The following is a 17,495-nucleotide window of genomic DNA, read 5'->3' as shown; positions in this document are numbered from 1 at the left end:
ACAATTGAACAAGAAGTTTCGAGAATGATTATTCTGTTGTGAGAAATGTACAAAACCAATTGAGAAAAACTGTAAGATCAGAGGGTTGCAGGCTCGACTCCCACCCCTTCCACTCCCTATCTCTCTCCATGGCTGAGGTGCCCTTGAGCGAGGCCCCTAACCCCACACTGCTCCAGGGACTGTAACCAATACCCTGTACTTAAAAAAAGGAACTGTAGTCACTTTGGATAAAAGTGACATCTAAGTGTAATAAACGTAATGTAATGTACCGCAGTCCTCCCCATCCATGCCACGCCAGTCAGATCAAACAGAAATGATGGCAACCTTTACAAGTCTGACGCCCTAACTGCTTACACATGACTGCCTATTACCCTGTACTATGTACTATGTACCGTGTACTATCGTATTTGAGCTTTACAATACATGATATAGCCTGGTGTGCATGTGTAGCTTCTCCTAATTTGGTTCTTTGTCGTTCTTTCTTTCTTTCTTTCTTTCTTTCTTTCTTTCTTTCTTTCTTTCTTTCTTTCTTTACGTCAGTAATCTTGCTATAGCTTCTCTCCCTCTGTTAGCCTGTTAGCAACTTCGGTAGTTGCCAATGGGAAAATGCATTGAAAACAACGAAGTAGCTAATGTAGTAAGCAACTTTGGTTTCGAGAAATGCACCCCTGGACTGGGCTTGCTGTCTGTGCTAAAGTGCTACAGGCTAAAGAGTCGTTTGGTGCCATTTTTAGCAGCCCACCGGTGGGAAAGAAGGGAAAAAAAGAAATAAAAGGAATCACGCCCTTTCTATTCTGAGGGTGTAATGGTGAGTGGGTTTTGATGTCGGAAAACTGTAGCTATGGGAACCTTGGTATCTTATCAGTGGTAAAGTAAACTTCTGAGATGAAACCTCACTGTAGAGAAGCAGTGATTTTAAATTGATAGTCGCTTATTGTTTTGTTCTTGAGTCCTCTCTCTCTACACTTGGAACCATCCAGGGGTGTTGAAATAAGGCGGTAAAGACACCAGGGCCCCATATACGAAGGGGGCCAAAAGGTAGCCACATTTTGCTTCTGCATATTAGCACCATACCGCAATGGTCTCCAATTATTTTACCCCAAGGGCCAAATTATGTAGTGTAAATGAGGCTGAGAGCCAAACAAAATGCCCAACTGTGTGGCCACATGAAGCATACTTATAGACTATGTTTTGATGGTAACACTTTATTTTAGGGATACATCTATTAGCACTAATACATACAATATGCCCGTATAAGTATGTAAGTAAGGCATGTACAAAGCAAAATCAAACATTTGTTAGGCATGTATTCGCAAATGTCTTATTCATGCACAGTAAGGGATTTACTACCAATTTAACCTTAGTAAGGACCTAGTTGGCCTTAGCGTTTGCTTAGTACATGCCTTACAAGTTACTTATCCAGGCATTAACATTGTATCTATTAGTGCTTATAGATGTGTCCCCAACATAAAGTGTTACCGTTTTGATTTGATATAACCTCATGGTGGGCCAAGTGTCTGCCATGCTCGGGTTGGATCTGGCATGTATGCCGCCATTTGGAGACCACTGTCATACAGTATAAATGGGGGGGGGGGCGGGGAGATGGCTGGTTCATTGAAGCTGGGATCCATAGGAGCCAGAATTGGATACTACACCCCTGGAACCGTCACCCAGGAGTGTGGCAGCTAAATTCTCTAAATTGTGCGTTGTTGCTTTCCTGGAGCCGTAGATAAAACAGAGTAGGGCAATACGTTGATCTCTGGTCACATGGTTTTACGCCAGCCTCAAACGGTCCATGTAAGTCAGGGGTGGGGAACCTATGTCTCCAGGGCCGTTTGCGGTCCTTGTGGCCGTCTTATCCGACCTCCGACATAATTTCAGTGTTATGCAGCATCACATGAAGTATGGCATGTTCTGTAAAGACATTTTAGAAATTACATTTGCAATACAATTAAGTTACATGTTCAGGGGAGCTAGTGAAGGTGGGGTCTGTTGTAAAGGTGGCTCCCTTCAATATAGGCCTAAATTGCAGGGGAAATCCTGGTTGTGATCATAGTATGGTCCTTGGAGGATAATTTCAAGTGGCCCCTCGGATGAAAAAGGGGTCAATTGTCCTGGGCTCAGGATATGAGGGGCCCAGATCTGGGTCCTAATTATATTGCATGCATTGAGTGTAGGGGCCTTTCAGATGTTTCTGTCCCGGGCCCAGGTAAAGCTGTCAGCGGCTCTGCGCCAATGGGTATCCTGATTGGACTCTGTGATTGGTGGCAGTTCAAAGCTCTCTTATGTACTAACCTAGCCTGATTATCATCGACTTTCAAATCTCTTTGAGACTTGGTCTGACCAAGAGCTTAACAATTAACGTTTCTGAAACAGCGTGGTTGACCCGCCTCTACCCAGGGCCGTTGGAGCTGCTCAAAGTTGATTGGGTCCCGACAAAGTGGGTGGAGTTCCCGATCTTTCCTGAAATCCGAAATTATATTTACATTGCTCTTGGCCTGACTAGAAGCAACAGCGAAGGTGTTGCGTGACTAGGAGGGCATGGCCTGGCTAGCACTAACCTACGGTAATATATTCTTACTCTGTCTTGTTGAGTCAATCTATAAGTTGCTTATTGGCTTATTAGCCAATAGCATAAATTACTGAATTGCCTGAAAATAATTTGCTAGTCACTGTAATTCATGTTTACAGAATAACCACTTGGCACCCACAGCAACACTTAACATATTATCTATATAAATGAAACACACAAATACATATTTTTTTTCCAGAGTACTTGTCATGTTTATTTTGAACTTTAAACAGAGAAGGCTGCATATTTGTTTTCCAGATTTCTGAAGCCTTTTTAAAAAGCCTTTTAAGAATGTATATACAGTACAGCATATATTTTGGTACGCTCTGGAATCCACAGGAAGTCTTGTTCGCCACGCGTCTTGGCGGCGCCATGCTGGGTTGATTACGGTCACATGACTCGCATGGCACTTTTCTCTGCACGCCGCCATCACTGTGACTCCTGTGGCAGAAAAAAAACAGAAATGAAGAAAAAAGAAAAGAAAAAACGATGAGTGCAAATGACAAAAAGAAATACAGTGTGTGTGTGTGTGTGTGTGTGTGTGTGTGTGTGTTTGTGTGTACAAAATTATTTTCTATCAGATACTACATGAAATGCTGTCTAGAAGTACCTGAATGTTACATACTGTGTTATACACACAAGCCTTTTATATGAAACACATATGAAAAATATTAGGCAACTGACATCAAGGATGTTCATTTGTCATATGTGCATAGACACACTTACATATCACATGTGGTGAAATGAATAGTCGGTGCAAAATAGTGTGCAGCAGATGACGCCTTGACAAACCCTTCAGAATAATATTGCTGGCCTTATTTGACATGAAATGTGTTTTCTCTCTTTTTTTTTGTAAATTTTCCGAGATTAGGCCCAGCTGGTCTTTAATTACGGCGTTCTTTTGTTGCTAAGAGATTGCTACGGCAGATTGCACTGCATGGCCCCTATCCTCTGGGCTTGCCAATGCCTTGCCAGTTTTGTCTAGGAAAAAGCCGCCCTCCCTCCATACGTACCTCCTTCTAAACGGGACCATCAGGCGTCTCTGTAGTCTCTCTCTCATCTCCTCTCCTCATCTCCTCTCTCTCATCTCCTCATCTCCCTCGTCCAGGGCTGGTCTGGGGGAGAAATAGGGCCACGGCATAGAACTGGCGGCACAGAACTGACTGACCGGTGGGCCCCACACCCTCATGGGCCCCTATTTTCAGAAAATCTTTTTTTTTTCATTTCTGAAAATAGGGGCCCATGAGGGTGCAGGGCCCACCGGAAAATGCCCGCTATGCCAGGTGGCCAGTCCAGCCCAGCCCTGTCCTCGTCTCCTGTCCTCATTGCCCTCCTCGTCTCCTGTCCTCGTCTCCGTCCCATGCTGTCCCATCCCCCGCAGGCAGCGCTCGTCCTGGAAAACACAGAAAAGGATGTCAGGCAGCCTGTTAGACACTATTCTAGGGAGTGAGTTGTGCTTCAATACTCTACCCAACCATACGGAATATATAGACACATGCACACAGTGAATGCACACACTCATGCACACGCGCACACACATTACACACTGAAAGGCACACATTTAGTACATGTGCAGACACACACACACACTAACACGCACGCACGCACGCACGCACGCACGCACGCACGCACACGCACGCGCGCGCACACACACACACACACACACACACCACACATAAATGTGCACGTGCAAGATACACTAATTAGCATATCAAATTAGGTCAGATATCAACCACAGAAAAATCAGACATGCACATTACATTACATTACATTACATTACATTGCATTGCATTTGGCAGATGCTTTATAACCAAAGCGACTTTCAAAAGACGACACACACACACACACACACACACACACACACACACACACACACACACACACACACACACACACATTCAAAGGTCTTGGGCACCATAATGTTATGTCACGTGATCACATAGCCCTAACCAGTCCAGGAAATACAGTATACTGTTCACATTCCAACATTGCATGCCAAACATGAAACATGACTGTGAACCATGAATAGGGTCACCAGATGAGGCTGATGATTTCCAGCCCAAAAAGTGCTCAACTGGAAGCACTGAATCCCACCCAATTTAATCTAATTTCTATTGATTTCTATGGCCATAAATCTGCAGAAAAATGTGTCCAAATGCCCTTTTTACCCGCAGGCAGACGGCCATCCTAAGCAGCCCAATTGGGTGGGAAACAGCCCAATCTGGCAACGCTGTCTGTAAGCAGAAGGCCTCGTGAATGGCTCCAGAACCGCCAAAGGCTCCCCCTCCCCGAGTGAACACACACGCTGGCTCACACTCATTATTTCGTTCTATTTACTGGCTATTTTTAGCCGTCCCCCTTTTTTCTTCCTTTTGTTCTACATTCTCTTCAATCTCACATTGTTCTCTCCTCTGTTTCCAGAAGGGACGTACGTACACTTCACGGACAGGACAGACAGGTGAGTCAAAGCAAAGGCACTGATGCCTCTTTTCCACTGCCACTTTTCTGGTAGGCCTATAGCTCGACACTTCGCGACTCGGCCGCCACTTTTTGCTCCCCGATTGAGCTGTGTCGTGCCCAATCAAAAAGCATAAAGTGGGGGCCAAGTCGCGTTGTGTCAAGCTGTAGGCCTACCAGAAAATTGGCAGTGGAAAAGAGACATAAGGCTACCGCTACTTCTCTGGTACTCAAACTTTACAGGCAGAGCTGGACTGGCCATAGCGCTTTAAAAAAAAAAATTACATTTCTGAAAATAGGGGCCCACGAGGGTGCAGGGCGAGGGTGCAGGGCCCACCGGTGAGTCGGTTCTGTGCCGCTAACTGAGGGGCCCCTATAAGTGAAAAGTGCCCTGGCCCAATTTTTCCCCCAGACCGGCCCTGTTTACAGGTATCTTAACTGGAAACAGGTCAGGTTGGGCTACTTGTCCTACACCGTGCCACCCATATCACATTACAGTACGTCCCAAAATCCTGGACAGTGAGTGTGCAGAAAGGCCGGGAGCTGTGGTCCAAAACAGAACTTAACTGGGCTACTGATTCCAGTAACTCCCTCTATGGCCGCATTGACAGTGACAATAAAAAAGTGTTTCAGTTTTAGATTAGCAACTTTCAGGCTAACTCATACGTCAAATGTATATGCATAAAAAAAATGTGTGTTTAATTTCAAGCGTGTGTTCAATCACTGGAATGAATAATTAATGATAATATCAAATCTACAATTGCACTTGAAGAATAAAAAAAAAAAACGTAAAAAAAGAAAAAAGTTCCTCACTTCTCCACGCTCATTGCACCTTTAAATAAAACTGTAAAAAAAAAAAATCGTAATAATTGTCAGCACTATCGACTCAATGTCTCCTCTGTGTTCCCTGGGAGTGAGTGATCCATTGTGCTGCTCTCGCCATTGACCCACACTTCCAGGCGATTGCGCTACAGGCTAAATCCCTCCGCAAAGCCAATTTGATGTATCAATTATTCTCATGCTAATTGTGGGTACAGTTTCCCAAGGTTAGCGACGCAGATGGCTAAAAAAAGGGAAAAAATCAAACACTCACTCTTTCTTCCTTTCTGTCGTTTTTTTCTATTCTGTGTTTTTTTCCTCTCTATCCCTCTCTCTCCACTTCTATCCCTCTTCCTCCCGTAAGAAACCCTGTCAACACGTTGCACAAAGCCGGTAAGAATAGACCAACAATATTTGCATACTTTTGTCCACTTTAATTCAGCATATCCTATACAACTCAGACTCGGGCCAACACCCTCCTCACACACACACACACACACACACACACACACACACACACACACACACACACACACACACACACACACACACACACACACACACACACACACACACACACACACACACACACACAGTGAAAGCTGTGTTCCCTGACTGAGTGCCTCTCTTTCTTCGACTCCAGTTTCTCAATGGCAAAGTCTCTCCCGCCACTAGGGTTGCCAGATGTGAGACTGAAGATTTTCAGCCCAAGAAAATGCTCAAATCCTGCTTGGAAGCACTAAATCCTGCATAATTTGAACTAAATTCTATTGATTTCCATGGCCATAAATTGACAGAAAAACCTGCCTAAATGCCATTTTTACAGGCAGACGGCCTTCCTCAGCAGCCAGAAAACCGCCCAATCTGGCAACACTGCCCGTCACCCAGACAAAGGGCCTCAGCTCTGCAAGCCCCTGACAGCCACCAGGAACAACATTATTTCCTGTTTGTGCCCCAGGGAACAAGTTAAGACGTAAATCAGCTAATAGGAGAGCCCGGACTCCTCATTTTCTTAGGAGGCGTCCATGTACATGTGCATTTTTTGACCGTTTTTACCCGCAGACAGCTTTCCCAAGCAGCCCAATTGGGCGGGCAATCGGCCAATATGGTAACACTGCTCCCTGCACAGATCAGCTGTGCAGGCCATGAGACCACCAGATCTGTCTTCCCCACGGTCTACACACATGCACGCACACACACCCACACCCACACGCACACACACACACACACACACAGACACACACATGTGCACGCGCACACACACACACACATGTGCACACGCACACACACACACACACACACACACACACACACACACACACACACACACACACACACACACACACACACACACACACACACACACACACACACACACCACAACACACACCAGGCCTGCAGCACAGTGCAGCACAGCAGTGTAGTCATTAGGCCATATTCTTTGGCTCCAATAAACGTGTGAGGAGCTCCAACAATGGCACTAATCAGTTCCCACCTTATATCACAAGCACAGAGATTTCCTCTTCTCTTCACTTCGCTCCCCTATTCTTTCTTTCCTTCTTCTTCACAGCCCCCCTTGCCACCACCAAGCGACAGTGTCCTGATTTGAAGGCTGCACTTGCTGTCTCTAGTTCAGTGGTTCTTAACCTTTTTTTCTCAACGCACCCCCTTACCTGTGCCCAAAACAAGCCGCGCACCCCCAACCCAAACTTCTACAGGTGTATACGCACTAAAAATGATTGAAGTGATTCATAACAATGAATTGTTTGAACAATGAATTACTTGAGACATTAATCAATACCTCAATACCTTTACATGGGGACCAAAACATGTTTAATTTGGTCTTGATTTGGCCAAATTATAATGTTTGCTAGCAGAATTTTGGTCACAATCTCAACACAAACAGAATTCCGCGCACCCCCTGAAATTTCTGGCGCACCCCCAGGGGGTGCCCGCACCCCAGGTTAAGAACCACTGCTCTAGTTGACATGTCGTCTCTGCCATGATCACCTCACTCTACTACAGAATGTCTTGTCGTGCAAAACCTCACAAAGAGATGGTGACTAGGGTTGTCCATCGTCCCTTGAAATATGGAATCGTCCCGTATTTATCAATAAAAGTACTGGTTCCATATTGAACTGAAAAGGGACACCGGATGGTTCCGTATTTCAAGGGACGGTTGGCAAGCCTACACTTCTTAACACATGGTTGAATGTAAGCTATTGTGTACTATGTTGCTATGGTTCGATTTCACTTCATCATGTTAGCTTCAGTTGCTAACAGACTGCTTAAGCAGCATACCACTGTTGCATCCTGCTCTCGATAACTGCAGACCTTAGCTAGCAGCGCTGCTACTAGGGCTGTAACGATATTGTATCAAACCGCGAAATCGTGATACACAGAGTCATCATGATACTCTCTTTCAAGGTTCTGTTGCTCTTCAGTCCAGAAAACGATTAGAAAAAAGCAAAATAATTCATTTAAAAAGATACTTCCAAAAAATCAGTGGGTACATCGAACCGTAGGACAAAAATCATGATACGAACTGAATTGTGAGTTGAGTGTATCGTTACAGTCCTGCTACATGATCTCGCTAAGTGCTAAGTTATCTAAATATTCATTTCAATGGCTTGATACGTACAGTACATGTACCCATGTATCACTTTTACAAATCATTACACCTTGACCGGTTGGCTTTGTATCATCATCTACGTACTAGTCTCACTGTTTTAACACTGTGGAAATCGTTAATAATTAACCCCTTCATGCATGCCATACCTCCAGGGGCACACTGTAATAGTCATTGAAATGTAACTACCATAGCACTACAATACTATGACACAACATAGGCTCTTTAGTAATGCACCATGGCTTGGTCATTACCATACTGGTAACAACAAATTTATAAAGCCGTGTCTTAAGGGGCTAGACGCTTGTGTAAAAATAATTATTTGTTCAGTACCAGGAGAGGTAAAAGGGAAAGAGGGTAAGGCCGGCACGGCATGGCACACGTTCTTGGTCAGGATTTCTCTCTAACACTGCTGAGACAGCTGAAAATCCTTTAGTCCTGTCCCCCGCTTTTTTATGGAAAACAGGAGGAAGATGAAAGCCTTCATTTCACGGTTTATTTTAGGATGGCAAATTCCACGGACACCTAATTACACCGGCTAGTACAGCACCCTCACGACGGAGTAAAGGTCCGGGAGGCAACGTGTGAGGATGGCAGGCGGGTGGTGGCCGAGGTGTGCATGTGCGTGTGTGTGTGTGTGTGTGTGTGTGTGTGTGTGTGTGTGTGTGTGTGTGTGTGTGTGTGTGAAAGGGAGGGGGGGTGGAGTGTGTGTGTGTATGTGTCTGTGTGTGTGAGAGAGAGAAAGAGAGAGGTATGGAGAGAGAGAGTGCTAGGGGTAGTAGGGGTGTAAAGTGTGTGTGTGTGTGTGTGAGTGTTCTGTGCACGTGTGTGTAGATATTTTGCATGTACGTAGGTATATAATGATGATGAGAGCAAAGGTAGGAATCACCCAGCCAGCTAGCCAGCTAGCCAGAGCCTGCTAAATTGACACAAGGCCAGCAGCATACAGTAAGTCTGGCTAGCTGGCACAGTGAACCACTGAGCGTCCTCAGTACGCAGTGTTGCCAGATTGGGCGGTTTCCCGCCCAATTGGGCTGCTTAGGACTGCTGTCCAGTCGGTAAAAAAAGGCATTTGGGTGGGGTTTTCGGCAAATTTATGGCCATAGAAATCAACAGAACTTAGTCCAAATTGGGCGGGATTTGGTGCTTCCAGGCGGGTTTTGAGCATTTTTTTGGGGCTGGAAATCATCAGTCTCATCTGGCAACCCTGTCGGTGCGTGGTCCCCGTGGCGACTGATTGCTGAGTGGCTCAGCCCAAGCCTGTGACAGCCTGTGAGCTGGCGGCAGGAAGAACACGAATGCTGCATTCTGATTGGTTCCTGCCGAGGGCTGGTGTGTGCCGCACACACACACACACACACACACACACACACACACACACACACACACACACACACACACACACACACACACACACACACACACACAGCCTTTCCCTCAACCTTCGCAACCCCCTACCTCTATCTGAAAATTAAAGAGCCAGGCTGTGACTGGATGGAGGGTTGCGGGGTAGATAGGGGGGCAGGGGTGGCTAATAAAAAAGGCAACATGTAAATCAGACGCGGGTATCACATGGTTGCCATGCTGTGGGCTCCATGGTGATGATTTTTCCCTCTCCCTCCTCTCCTTTCATCACTTCTCCTCTCCTTTCCTCCCCTCTCGTCCAGGCTCCTCACCTCTCCTCTCCTCTCTTCGTTTCTCCTCTCTCCTCTCCTCCAGGCTCCTCTCCTCTCCTACCCTCTCCTCTCCTCTCCTATCTTCTTTTCTCCTCTCTCCTCTCCTCCTCTCCTCTCCTCTCCTCTCCTCTCCTCCCATTCGCTGGTTGTTTCAAGGACCTTTCTCCACCCTATCAGGCGAAGCGTGAAATTCTCCTTACAGTGTCACACAGAACGCTGTTCTAGAATATACACTACACTTACGGAATCATATCATTTAAAAAAAAACAAAATCCTAAAAAACATGAAGGCGGTTGTGAGTCTTTGTGAAGCTCTTTTTTCTCCTTTGTCTAGCTAGCCAGTCTTACTGTGACGATGATCAGCATCCATGTGCGTGTACGACTGGTGATGTACGAACAATAACACGTGGGCACACTCACGTTCCATAGGGAATAAATGAAGGGCTTTGCTTAATTTGCTTCCTGTGACTGTCCTTTCTTTTACGTAAGATGTCTTTGCCAGGGCTGGCTGGGCTTGGACTTATATTTGCATGTCGCCCCTCTGAATTGAGCCCCCTGAATACTGTCAGCCCAACGGGAAATGCTCTGCATGCCAGATTACTAGTCTTTGTTGTAATATTTGTAATCAGGGCTCTAAATTAACTTTTTGCACCACCAGCCAAAATGGCTATACAGTAGTAGATATTAATCTTATTGGTCAAACACAGTCGCTAATGGGTCAAAATGATCTATTTTCTACCAGCCAAACAGAATTGTCACACGCATTTGGCCGATTGGCTGGTGTTAATTTAGAGCCCTGTTTTTAATGTTGATCAGCGTGTAAGTACTGTTTGTATGATTGGAAAGCAAAATGGCATGATGAATGCAACTGACTCACATGTGAAAGATTACAAGTGTCATCTTTGAATTCTTATATATATATATATATAGATAGATAGATAGATATATATATATAAAAAAATATATATATATATATATATATAAATATATATATATATTTTTTTAATGGGCTTTTATGCCTTTATTTTGACAGGACAGTTAAAGATGGTGACAGGAAGCGAATGGGACAGAGAGACAGGGGAGGATCGGGAAATGACCACGGCCAGACTCGAACCGGGGTCCCCGTGGGTGGGCATGCAAGCCCAAATGTGGGGGGCTTAGCGCGCTCATCCTTGAATTCTACACTATGTGTAAATTATCGCGCTAAGGGGACAAGCAAGGTTGCAGAGAGACCTCAAACGTGCCTTTCACACACACACACACACGCATGCATGCACGCACACACACACACACAGGGACAGAGAGATGCTTGCACAGCTTGACTAGAAACCAGACAGGCCTGAGAGAGATTCACTGAGTCACGAAAAGAATCCTGAAAGTACGGGACATTACATAACAAATGTAAAGCAGCCATAACACGACAATACACGACAAACGTCTCCCAAATTCCTCCTCTGCCTTCAGGCATAACATGTCATGACGTGTCATGCAGCTAAGGGAACCCCCCGCTGCACTGTGCTCACAGTCATGCATTTGCAGATGAGTGATTCTACGATTTCCCTACGCTTTTGGCAAAAGCAAAATGTCAATTATCAGTATTTTTTTTCGACTAAATGACCTAGATGTTTACATAGTGTATATATTTAAGTTTCCAAACAAACAAATTGCCAAGCTTAATCTTAAATCATTTGATAAATACTCTAATGAAAGCGAACATTTGCTTAATTATTTTGTCAACAGTGTTATGGACAAATACTATGTCATTTCAAACATATATAAAAATACTAGAGAGTTGAAACAATATATGTTTGAAAGTGCTTATGTCCCTTAGCAGTAATGTTGTCATTAATCTGTGCAACTGATATAGAAAATGTGATTGTTGAGCTTCATAAGTAGGATTTTATGAGTCACTGTGATACAGACTGACACATTTTTCATCATAAATCCCTGTAACGTCTGATTTGAATATAGTCACCCTCCTTACACAAGACTTCCTTCTCCAGAGATAATCCCTAGTGTATGTTCATAGGATTTTTCCAACACATAAGGGATCAATAGCGCAAAAACACTTTCAAAACAGTCAACGGTGTAACTCAACTGTGTTACGGTCAACAGTGCAGGGGAACAAGTCGGCACCTTTTTAGGAGAAAAAAAACAGAGCAGACAAACCCATCTCCCTAGAACACTAATTATTTTGTTTGTTTGTCTGTCAATATGGATGTAAATTGGCAAAAACATACTCCTCCTCAACTGTCATCAGTGTTGCCAGATTGGGCTGGTTCCCGCCCAATTGGGCTGCTTAGGATGGCCGTGTGCGGGTAAAAATGGCATCTATCAGAAAAACCTTCCCACTGCCATATAAATCAATAGAATTGGGCGGGTTTTTAGGGCGGATTTTGATCATTTTTTGGGCTGGAAATCATCAGCCTCATCTGGCAACCCTGACTGTCATACTTAATTGTAACACCATTGACGGTAACACCGTTGACATTTCAGCCATTTTTATGGTGGTGTGCTAACTGAGGACCTCAGAAGTTCCACCACAACACCTTAATCAATTCATGTATCTGTATGCTTTATCTGTGTTTTTCTACATGTGATTTCTAATTCAGATTCTTATGAATATGTTGATAACACTGTTGACAGGCAATTTTCCCGCTATGAGAACATGAAAAAGAATGGATTAAATTATGGAAGGATGGAGCTCAAAATTTACCAAAAAGTCTTCCCGTATCCTGCCAAAGAGGTTATGACATCACGTGATGTTATTCGTATGGCCTAAGACCAAACCATTACTGATTTATGGAGGCGGTTTCAGACTGTGACACGGTTAACACAGTTTTCGTGGACACACACAAAATGGCAAATTTCATGTATAATGGAAAGGACAGTGGTCTTTCTGACAGTTTTGTCATATTGTGATGATTACTGTGAATCAACATTTGCAATCGTCTTGGGCAAAACAAGTTTCTTTACATGCTAATATGAAGACTGAATCTGACATTTGGAAAACAGGACGGCATGAAAACGCCCAAAACCAGTATTAAATATTCATTCTTGCATAGGGAAATAATGCTATGTCTACACTTTCTGTATTATATGAAAGATAAATGTTTTCTAATGTCCAAAACATCATTGGATGCAGTTAATAGTTAGTGGAATTGCCAAATAAAATCCACGGACTTAAAAGTGTAGGCGAATTAGAGAATCACTCAGATATAAAACCACAAATGCTACTACACCACATTAAACTACATTACACACAGCTTTTACATGCAAGGTTTTTTTTGCTGTGTGTGTGTGCGTGCGTTTGTGTGTGTGTGTGTGTGTGTGTGCGTGCGTTTGTGTGTGTGTGTGTGTGCGTGTGTGCGTGCATGCGTATGTGTGTTGCTCCAGGCATAGACATCTGGCTAAAGGAAGACACAGAGAGAGATCACAGTGACTCAGTGACAGCTCTTAGCCCCAGGTACTGTACTGTGTGTGTGTGTGTGTGTGTGTGTGTGTGTGTGTGTGTGTGGGTGTGTGTGTGAGTAGAATGTCCCCAGAATGGGTACTGCAACTGTGCTGCTCACTGAAACCTATGCTGCTCATTGATATTTTCATTAATATTTACTAAATAACAAACCAATATTTACTAGTATAACCAAAGTACAGTAAGTTTCGCAGCTAAAAATGTCTATTTCTGGAGATTCAAGATCCATCTTTTCATGTATGAAAAGTACAACTTCCCCAGTCATAATGAATACTTTTTGGTGGTGGTGGTATGTATTCATGAAAAAGGTAGTATTTGTGAATGGAAAGCATGAATTCTGGAATCACAAGTGACTTTACTGATTCCTGACGTCTTGCGATCAGCTAATTCTGATATGGTTGGATCAAATATGCAGCGTTTTTATTTATCGGTAACACTTTGTTTTAAGTGGGTATTCTAACAGAGTATTGACGTCATTGGGTGCATTGGAATAACTAGTACTAATTAACAATTATGTAACTTAATGTACTATGTAATAGTGTGTTACTTACAACATTGCAGGTGCCTTATAAGCTTAAATGGGTACTTTTGATGCCACTGTTGGTGAGGTATCTCTACACTAGCCTGGTCCTGACCATCCCATAATACTACCATTTCATTTCGTATTTATGTTATATTTGTTTGCTCTGAAGCGATTGTACTTTGTAGGAAGCAGGAAGTTTGCACTCAGTTATGGTTTGAAATTATTGGACACCTCTCACCCAATCGCTGGCAGTTACTCAACAACAACATAGCACAGACCAATGGCTCTGGCGCAGATGTGTACGTCATTGTCACGAGCGTCCTCCCCCTTTCGTCCCCACGTGGGGGGCGTATTCGGTTATTGGCTGTTTTCTGAGGGGGGCGTTGCGATCAAAATTCTACTGCTCCAGGCACTCCACAGAGAAGCACGGCCAGACTACAGTAGTGGAGCCAATCCTTTGGCGGAAGTACGTAGGATGGCTCGCGAGGCTATCTCTACACGCCAGCTTCCACATGTTTTTGCTTTTACCATTCACACCTGTACGCCATCTGCAGCTCCCCAGTGTCCCTGTGGTAAATATATCATAGCTATCAGGTCCTGTTCAATACACATAATTATCACTCGTTAACACAATTAGGATGTGCTAATGAGGATGCGTGTAGCAATTTCATAAGGTATATATATATACGCATGTCACTGGAAAACACATTCCTCATCTGCAAAGAGAAGGCGGTTGCCAGGTAAAAACGTTGACGCGAGTTCACGGATGCTCGCACATCTTTTTTCAAACCATACAGTTGAGAGATGTATGATACACGCTGTGATTAACACCAGCCAACACCCCCCCCCCACACACACACACACACATACACAATGTATTCTCCTTTTAATTTTGCTCCATTTTCCAACCACTTCTGAACTGCAACATAGACAAATCTTCACACATACATATTCCCATGGTTACGGAATGTTTTTTTATTGTTTGTCTCCAAGTGGATGAGTAAACTGCTTTCAGACCAACCAGGTAAGCAGCATAATGTACTCAACAACGATGCTCGCCAGGCTAATAGCAAGTTGTTTCTTTGAATGCCATTTCCATTATCTCACAGGAAGATGAAGATGATGCCGCCAAACTACACGCCACAGGTCAGCACGTCTGTCACCACGGCCTCTCTCACATGTTGTGCCCGCCTGCCCGCCTGCCTGCCTGTCTGCCTGCCCGCCTGCCTGCCCGCCTGCCCGCCTGCCTGCCTGCCTGCCTGCCTTGCCCGCCCGCCTGCCTGCCCGCCTGCCCGCCTGCCTGCCTGCCTGCCTGCCTGCCCGCCTGCCCGCCTGCCTTGTCTGCCTGCCCGCCTGCCTATCTGTCTGCCTGCCTTGCCCGCCTGCCCGCCGCCATTTTTTGTTAGGAGCACAATGACATTCTAGAATGTAATTTCTAACACACTGGCATTCTAGAATGCAGCTGTCACTCTGCACGCCAGTGAATTACCAGTGGACATAATGTACTCATGGTCAGTTTCAGTAGCAATGCTGCTGCAGAACTGGGCACTACCAATGTGGCTTCTGTCTTTTAACCCATTTTAGCCTAAGCCCTTTTTGAGAAAAGGTGCCCTCTGCCTATTAAAACCTAAATATCTCAACACGAAAAACACGAAATACGTTGATCAGTAAATAACACACATACAGTACATACATACATACAGACATTGCACACATTACATTTAACAGGTGCTTTTGTCCAAAAGAGTAGACACAGGCACACACAGGCACACACTCACGCACACAGTCAGGCACACACTCACACACTCACACACGCACGACAAGCACACACAGTGCACTTGTTCCCCTCATATTGAACAAGTGCAGAGAGGAGGGTTGTCTGGCGAGGAGGAGGATGCCATAGCAAGTGCACAAGTGTCCAGGCCCGCCGACGGGGGGGGGTGGGGGGGGGTGTAGACAAAGCGGTCAGTTGTCGCGGGCCCAGAGAAAAGAGGGGCCCAGAACTGGGACCCAATTACATTGTAGGTATTGAGGAGGGGGCCTTTTCAGATGGTTTTGTCCCGGGCCCGGCAAAAGCTGTCAGCGGCCCTGACTACACCTGTGTCTTACCCACAGCCCCCCCATATTGATTTATAACTACCCCCCCCATATTCATTTATAACTACACCTGTCTCTTATCTTACCTCCCGCCCCCCAATGTTCATTTTCCTCTTACTTAACCCCCCCTCACCCCACAGTACATCCTCCCCTCCCTCATCGTGATTCTCTTTTTCTCTCTTTCTCCACCCCCCCTCTCTCCCCCCCTCACTGTCATTCTCTCTCTCTCTCTCTCTCTCTCTCTCTCTCTCTCTCTCTCTCTCTCTCTCTCTCCATCTCTTTGCTCTGGTTCCCACAGTTCAGGTTTTGAGGCTCTTGAATGAACTCCCCCCCCATCCCCCCTTCCCATCCCACCTCATACACTCACTCCATACCCTCCACGCACACACGCTCTCTGTCTCAAACACACACGCATCCCACCACACACACACGCTCTCTGTCTCTCTCTCATACACACACACGCATCCCACCACACACACACGCTCTCACACACGCTCTCTGTCTCTCTCTCACCCCCCCACCCCCCCTCACATACACACACCCCACCCCACTCCACGCACACACACACACACACACAGTCACAGTCATACACGCACACTCCCCCCTTGTCCCTAACGAGGAGGCGAGCGGGACAAAGGCTGCATTGTTTGGACCCCGGGCCCAAGAACAATGGCTGTTTACCCAGGCAGTTGTGCTGTGCGGCCGGGGAGGGGGGGGGGCCCGGGCCAGGGAGGGGGGGGTCCTGCCGTTGATTGCTGTTGGCCGCGCTGATTAACTTGGCACTCCACTTCCTGACAATAGGCCTCTTTCACAGGGACACGAAGCGACCCACACACACACACACAAACACACACACACACACACTCCCGCTCACGCACACACACACTCCCACACTCTCCCTCGCTCTCTCTCAGGGACCCCCCCACCCCACACACTCCCACTCTCTCCCTCTCTCTCATAGGGACACTAAGTGACCCCCCCCACACACACACACCACACTCTCTCCCCTCTCTCACACACACACACACTAATCGACCCCTACACCTTACCTACAACCCCCCCCCCCCCCCACCCCACACACACACACTTTACTCTCTCTCTGTCATGCACTTGCTGTCACACACGCACACACAGACACTTGCATACACACGCATACACAGACACTTGCATACACATACACATACATACACCTTCTCAGCCACCAGTCTCTTTTCCATCCCTCTCATTTTGCACACACACACACACACACAC

General features: G+C 45.5%; 1 long non-coding RNA gene across 1 annotated transcript in view; it reads right to left on the bottom strand.

The window, feature by feature from the left end:
• Positions 1-3,739: 3,739 nt before the first annotated feature.
• The window catches only part of LOC134457856 (uncharacterized), a 29,211-nt gene continuing 15,455 nt past the window's right edge, over positions 3,740-17,495 (bottom strand). Inside the window, exon 3 of the long non-coding RNA XR_010036506.1 lies at positions 3,740-3,965. This is a non-coding gene — a long non-coding RNA (uncharacterized LOC134457856). The remainder of the gene's footprint in view (positions 3,966-17,495) is intronic.

The sequence above is a fragment of the Engraulis encrasicolus genome, chromosome 11, assembly GCF_034702125.1.
Source record: "Engraulis encrasicolus isolate BLACKSEA-1 chromosome 11, IST_EnEncr_1.0, whole genome shotgun sequence".
NCBI lineage: Eukaryota > Metazoa > Chordata > Actinopteri > Clupeiformes > Engraulidae > Engraulis > Engraulis encrasicolus.
This window is presented reverse-complemented; position numbering and strand designations above follow the sequence as displayed.